Source organism: Artemia sp. Qi Xiang Cuo, chromosome 18 (assembly GCF_049724085.1).
Source record: "Artemia sp. Qi Xiang Cuo chromosome 18, ASM4972408v1, whole genome shotgun sequence".
Taxonomy (NCBI): Eukaryota; Metazoa; Arthropoda; class Branchiopoda; order Anostraca; family Artemiidae; genus Artemia; species Artemia sp. Qi Xiang Cuo.
The window spans coordinates 59,507,044-59,515,177 of record NC_142811.1 but is presented as its reverse complement, the minus strand read 5'-3'; positions in this window follow the sequence as shown (position 1 = coordinate 59,515,177).

The window sequence follows — 8,134 nt, the reverse complement described above, 5'->3', positions numbered from 1 at the left end:
CTCAAAGGCTGTTCAATTTAGCGTAAAAAGCGAGGTATTGATGAGAGGGAGAACCCCCTCATATATCTAATAATTCTTGTTCGTTTTAACTTTTAATGTTGCTTCTTACTTTCAATTGAAAAAAAAAATTATTTAATTTCTAATCAATTTTTAAATAATGCTTGGAAATCTGGCACCCCTTTCATGGAAAAATTATCTTCTCCCATGAGAAATTCCTCTATGGAAAGATCCTCCAACATAACCCCCTCCCCTCGAACCCCCCCCCCCCACAGAAACAATCTCCTCTGAAAAGGTCTACATACTTTCTAATAATCAATACTATATGCAAACAAAGCTTGCAGGCAAAGTCCATAGCTTGCAGCCCCCCCCCCAGGGACTGTGGGGGATTAAGTCATCCTCAAAGACAGTTATTAAATCTCAAAATTTTTATCCGGCGATTTTGGGAACAAAATAAGCGTGGGAGGGGCCTTGTTGCCCTCCAATGTCTTTGGTCACTTAAAAAAGCACTGGAACTTTTAATTTCAGTTTGAATGAGTCCTCTTGCAATATTCTAGGACCATTGGGTAGATACGATCACCCCTGGAGAAAAAAAACGTATGAGTGATCTTTCTTCTGGCAAACAATACAAAATTCCACATTTTTGCAGTTAGAAGCTTTAAACCTCTACAGTAGGGTTCTCTGATACGCTGAATCTGATGGTGTGATTTTAAGATTCTATTCATTAAGATTATATGACATTTAGGGGGTGTTTCCCCCTTTTTTCGTAAATAATTCAAATTTTTTCAGGTTTGTAACTTTTGATGGGTAAGACTAAACTTGATGAAACTTAAATATATGAAATCAGCATAAAAATCAAATTCTTTTAATGTATCTATTAGTATCAAAATCCTTACTTACAGTTCGTTACCACGAACTCTTTGACAAACTACTAACCTCAAGTCAAGGAATCTTAATGAAAATAATACTATCTGATTCGGCATTTCGGAGAACATTACTGTAGAGGTTTCAAGCCCCATCTACAAAAATAAGGAATATTGCATTTTTTTTTCTTTTTTTTTTTGCCAAAAGAAAGTTCATGTATGTTGTTTATTTTTTTCTCCAGGGATGATTATATTAAAAAAAACGTCATGAAATATTGGAAGGGGGTTCATTCCAATGGAAATTAAAAGTTCTATACCCTTTTTAAGTTACCGAAATGATTGGAGAACTACTAGACTTCCTCCTACGCCCCTTTTTTTACAAAGCCGTTCTTTTGAGCTAGCCATACTGTTTAGCATAGCTGAAACGTCCAATAACAATGCCTTTGAAGATATAATAACCCCCCATACCCTTTGAAAATATCTTTTGGTTATGAAATGTACCCGTTGTTCACTTATAGTGATTAATATTGGGAAGTATGCATACATTCTGGATATAATTAAGTATTTTACGATGATTTAATTTGGTTTCAGAATTTGATAGTGTTTTCTTCTGAGTGGGCCTAACAGTAGAGGAATGATTAGTTATCAAAACAGATTTTGTTTTCTTGATATCTTAAATTCCGCGATTCTTTTGTGAAAATTTTAATAAATCCGTAGCAAAATTATTTGGCCCTATATTTAAACTAAAATGTTTGAAAATTGTACATTGAAAACATTCTTAACTTTTATTTAAAAATATAATGCAAAAATCAAAGCGAATATAATCTTAAGCGTTGCTTTATAGAACAAGGATTATACATTCATCTATCAATGTCTAAATAGAATCCTGAGCAGGGTTGCCACCGTTAGCGATTTATCACCAAATTTCGTAATTTCTTATAGTTTGGTTAATTTTGGTGATCTGATGATTTTGCATAAAATTTGATGATTTTATCTTAAGATTTGGTGATTTTAATATATCTGCGTTCCAGCTTTTGAATACAGTGAGGAAAATTCTGATGAAAATGCTATTCAACAGACTTGAGGGTCAGTGAATAGCGAATTTATTGCATATCAAATAGCCAATCAGGGGAGATGACCATAAAGCGTGCAACATATAAGCAAAGAAATATAATAGAGAGCAGTCGCAGGATCTACGACACGAAGCTCAATTTTATGATGCAGGCGCAGAAATATTTTTTTATTATTTCTATTTTAGCCTATATTTACATCCTAACATCTAAGTAGGTGCGTTATATACATATTTTTAGTCAAAAACTACTATAATAACCAGAGATGGGCTATACCCTAGTTGAGGTTTAATTCCAGCTGAGGGGCTTTTCACTATCTTGGAAAATAGTTGCTCCTGGAATTAGCTCAGACCCTTAATTATGCTCCAGAGATAGGTCCACAATGTTTGATATATTAGAAGACCGAGACTTCAGATTGAAAATAGGAATACTTGTATTCCAAACCCTAAATCTGAAATACTTGTTGAACGTAGAGTCAATGGGAAGTTAACTGAAAATCGAAAAGTTATAAAAATATCCTGCTGCTAAATCAAGAATTAGTCAGGTTAACAGAAAACTATTCAAAAAACTAGTTAAGTATTTATTTGGGGGTAAGGTACGGGGGTCACAACTTATTTGGGGGAAATAGCGCAAAAAGGTTGCTATGCCACTTACTCGAGGGGGAGAACCCCTTGTCGGCCCAAATGTTAGTGGGATTCCCGCTCTTACCCCAACGGTTCGGGTATGTCAGTGCCCCATTTATAATGTACCCTGCCTTAGGGTACTATAGCATGATCGAATGGTCCCAGAGGCCACTTTAAAGGCTAAGGGTTACCGGTAATATTTCTAACTGTCTCCTTCGACTCGACATAGGCTAAAAAGTCAAAGATTATATAGTATAAAAAATCTTACTGTAATCAGTCACGCTACAAAAAAGGAACTCAAACGGAACTAAAGGTAAAACTCTTACGATTCACCAATACACTTTAAGACACGCGCTTGCGCGCGCACGTCTGACCAAAGGCGATGAATGGCCGAATCAAAATAAAATTCCCAGCATCCTTTGAAGCTTTTCAAGCTGTAAATTTAAGCAGTAAGAGTCATCGCTCAACTGGCTTTTTCAAACACTCGATAATTAGTGGGTTCTTCAGACATCGTAATAAAAGCTTTCCCAGGATTTAGATATGTAACATAAATGAAGTTAAATTTATAAAAAAGATACTTTTCTGAAACAAAAGGGGCCGTGTGTCCCAACACCTCCCTCCTAAGAAAAATGACCGCCATCACGCTACGGGTCTGAGCACAAAACAGAAACATAAAATAAATAACACCAACTTCAGAATCACCAAACTTGTTTATCTTCTCTTCTTTCTTCCACCAATGCCTGTACTTCCACCGTTTCAGGATTCGTCGTCATCCCCACGTCTCTACCGTAGAACCACCATGGTCTAGATCGTATAGCATCCGCATTTGATTTTGAAAATTGGAGTTCCCAAGATTCGCAGAAACTGATCGTGCGCAGCACAGTCAAAATACAAAATTTCTCGCTCTCACGAATTTACATCTGAGAGGAGCAGAGTATCAGTTCCTGGAACTTTCGATGATGCCAGCCATCATGAAAAATTTGGCTGCGCTAGCCTCTTAATTTCCATCTATGGAAACAACCCCACATCTCAATTAAACTGTAAATTGCCCCTTGGCGTAATTTCAAATAATCTAAGGCTGAAAATACAAAGGCCAGTGACAGCGATAGGGGTACAGGGAAATGAAGTAAAATTTTGAGTGAACTATCAATCGCTTTTTTCTGGGTCCCATCCCCTAAAATAATCGAATTAATAATGCTCGGTGATGGGGGATGAAAATAATATTGATGACTGGAAAGACAAGGCTTCAGTAAAGCTACTCTAGCCCTTTCGTCATGTTTTCTATTCTTTCTAATTTCATCTTTCTCAGCCTGCATTTTTTCCTTATATTCTTGGTGCTCTCTCTCAAAGGCCTCTATATTTGCCTTTCTTTGTATTTTCTAACTTTTTCTATGGGCTTAACTTGCCCTTGTCGATCTAGACTTAATCTTGTTTTTCTCTGACATTATTTCAAAACTGCATTTATCATTATTTCTTCTCAATTCATTTTCTGAATTAATTTGTTCCATATCTGTACTATCTCTATCCCACAACTCCCCTTCATTTGGCACAGCCTCTGAGGGATGAGTTCGTCTTGTTTTTTCACATATTATTTCTTCCTTGTTCATTTCGTACCCCCTCATTTTACCGCGTATACTTTTTTTCTGTTATATTATCTCTTATTCAATTAGTCAATCTTGGCAAGTTCAACAATTTTTTAAATAACTGGAATGTCTAGACTTCATTAGGGAATAACGACTTCTTTCACAACAAGCAGTTTTACACGAGTGAAATATATCTCCAAAAAACGAATTAACAGGGGTTGGACGAGAAAATAAACAGAAAAACCACGCGAATATTCCACTAGTGAATTAGCTGGACTAAACTCAAACAGGGGAACTACCCTGAAAAACAAATCACGTATCCTCCCTGGATACTCGTATTCCAAATATAATCTCCTCCTAGGCAGATTACTCAATAGGACAGGTGCCTCCCACCTTTCTTGTCCAATGTGCGCACAAACTGACAAATTCTCCTAATTTGCCGTCCTCAATACTCTTATAACCTTCGTCACTGAAGATTATATCTAAGCCCGCCAATTCGCTCAGATAATAACCCAACTTTCAACGTTTTCTTATCTGTCCTTAAACCCTGTAATACTTTTCAATAGGGAGATTCCCCCACTGTAAACTCAACTCATTAATTTCAAGCTATTCTTTTTTATATTTGTCTAAGAAGGCACACAGCCCATTATAGACCTTCATAATTCTATTAATTTATTGCGTATTTTTATCTTTTTATATGTAATTGCAATAGGCTACTCTCTAGGCCAAATTAACCCGTCTGTTCGAAAACGCAAAATTCTTTTACTATCAGAGCTGTTGACAGCTCCTTTTCTTGCTGCCACTTCTTATTGGAGTGTAATGTACGGGGGTCACCACCTATTTGGGGGGGGGGGGGTGGCGCAAAAAGGTTGCTATGCCACTTACTCGAGGGGGAGAACCCCTTGTCGGCCCAAATGTTAGTGGGATTCCCGCTCTTACCCCAACGGTTCCGTATCTATCGGGTATGTCAGTGCCCGATTTACAATATACCCTGCCTTAGGGTACTATAGCGTGATCGAATGGTCCCAGGGGCCACTTTAAGGCTAAGGGTTACCGGTAATGTTTCTAACTATCTCCTTGGACTCGACCTAGGCTAAAAAGTCAAAGATTATATAGTATAAAAAATCTTACTGTAATCAGTCACGCTACAAAAAAGGAACTCAAACGGAACTATAGGTAAAACTCTTACGATTCACAAATACACTTTTAAGACACGCGCTTGCGCGCGCACCTCTGACCAAAGGCGATGAATGGCCGAATCAAAATAAAATTCCCAGCATCCTTTGAAGCTTTTCAAGCTGTAAATTTAAGCAGTATGAGTCATCTCTCAACTGGCTTTTTCAGACACTCGATAATTAGTGGATTCTTCAGACATCGTAATAAAAGCTTTCCCAGGATTTAGATATGTAACACAAATGAAGTTAAATTTCTAAAAAGGATATTTTTCTGAAACAAAAGGGGCCATAGGTCCCAACAGTATTCTATCCCAGTCTCGTTTATTGTTCCTTCTAAAAGCACAACTTAGCATGAACAGCTTGGTGAAAATTCCGCAGGTGAGGCTGTTGAGGAGTTACAAAGGGAACTCATTCTGTTGAAGAAAAATTTGTTATTGCGAGTGTTCAGACGCTTGTTGCGCAGGATGCTTCTGTTGCAAAGACTTCTAGTACAATCATTATATCTCAATCAATTTTGTCACAAGAGGACAGTCAAGAAACCCAGGTTGTGATGTAGTTAAATCAGATACTCATGAAAATTCCGGACCAGAAAGTGATTCCAACATTAATAGTGTTAAGGAAACTAACTCCTTTTAAGCGTCAGACGAATCGTTTAAGGCTCCTACAGGAAATAAACTGCCACTGAATTGCAAAGCAAGAAACATGGATGAGGACACCAGTCGCATTAAAAGTTAAGAATTACTGAAGCACTCAGAAAAAAAAAGAAAAAGACAAACTTACCGTTCATCTTATGGCCTCGGCAAGGACAAATACAAACGGAATAATTAAAATGTAATTTGAACAGCATGTGAATACGAGATAGTTGCAGTATCGAAAGTGATCAAGATCTCAATCATCGTTCATGAATCGACAAACAGAACAACGACGAAATGTCTTGTAATTATTTTTAGCTATTATTCTCTGAAAGAGTAGAAACCGCTCGAGCAGTTTATTTCACTGCCAGATGCAACAGCTAAAGAGTTGAAAAACTGAATTGCAGATGAATTCAGTAAAAAAAAAAAAATAATACCACTGACAAATATTGTCGCCTTTGCTTCGAACATAACAAGTATCATGCTAGGATGCAAAAATGGCTTGGCAAAGTCTTTGAAGGATAACCTTCCATGGCCTGCAACCTTCGGCAATTTCTGCATTTCGTTTGCTTTTTGTTCAACTGCTGCGTGAAATCTCTTATACCCGTGTGTTTTGCAGTTCGGTCATGATGTTTTTTAGTCTTATTGTGTTTAGCCCAAAATGGAATTTAGCGAGTGTCAAACGTTTTTGATACAACTGAGTTCTGTCTGATTTACCCTTGTAAACCGAGATGGCTGTCGATGGCGAATGTGGCTTAACGTCTTTTAGGGAAATATGGGGCAGTTAACCTTTATTTTCAATCTTATCTTGAAGGTAATATACCATCAGCTAATGTCCTTTACAACGCACATATAAGCAATGATTTTAAATTAAACTGTGTGTTCCTTAGTTAAATTTTAAAAGCGTTGAATCGACTTAATGTAGAGTTTCAAAGTTAAGTGATACAAGTTCATTTACTTCTTAATAAGATGAAGAGCTGCTTGAAGGAAACAATGTTAAATTTTATCAAAGCGGATGTTTTGGATCGCATTAGCCCATTTGTTATAGACGTTACAAAGCCTGATAATCTGCAAAACTTCAAAGACATGTATTTTGGAGCAAAATTTGAAGTCCATATCAGTAAGATGGGAAAAAATATTGAACACCAAATATTGAAGAACGTGCTGTTCAAATTGGTCACTTTCTATATAAAGCTTTGTTTGCAAATTAAATCACGAATGAAATCACGCAAAATCACGAATGCAAATTAAATCGCGAATTCTTGTGATCCTCTTCTGAATCAGCTCAAATGTGTTAATCCGAGAATTGCCATTTCTGGTACGATTCCCTCTATTGCTTTGATGCACAGTAGATTTTCTACAAACTTTAAATTTTGAAGAAGATTTGCTCAAGACACAGTGGAAAATGCTTCCGCATATTGATGATGAAATCAGAAAAAAAGAACAAGCTAGAACCTGCGCGGTTTTGGTTCTTTTTAGGGGTTTGTAAGGATGGCGGTGGAAATTCTTTGTTCTTGACCCTCCTTAGGGTCATGGAAGTATTGATGTCTCTGCCTCACTACAGTGCCTCAGCAGAGAGACAGATCCCTCTGTTGAAGCTCATTACGAGCCCCCTGCAAAGTAGGTTAGAAGCGAGAGCCATTTCGTCTCTCATGCATATGCATAGGTTTGTCCCGGATGTATTCTGGGACATAACTGATACATCAGTGTCAAAGGCAAAAAAATGGAAGTTCAAGAAGATTAATAATCAAAACTCATTGAACCCAAGCATTTGTTTTTATAATTAAATCGAGTCATTATGTTTTGCTGTCAACTGAAAAATCGTATTTTTCTATCTTGTCCTTTAACTTCAAAAGTTCCCATAAGTTTTTCTTTGAATTCAAGAAGAAGTTGAAAAATTGTATTTTACTTTCAAGTTGTTAAATTCGGAAGAAGTAGGAAAGATATAAACAGAAGTCACGCCCTATTTTACGTTCACATTAAATCTTCCATGCGTTCTTCTGTCAAAGAAAAATTATATCTGGGTTAGGATCAATGAATTCTTCCTTTGTTTCTTCATTCATTAGTTTGTTGTTTTCTTTTAATACAAAATGACAAGAAATATCTAAGAAATTTTGTGCAGAAAGTCTTAATTGTATAATATTTTTTTTCTTTTGATATCACTCAGTTTTAAAACCGAAACAGATTTTCT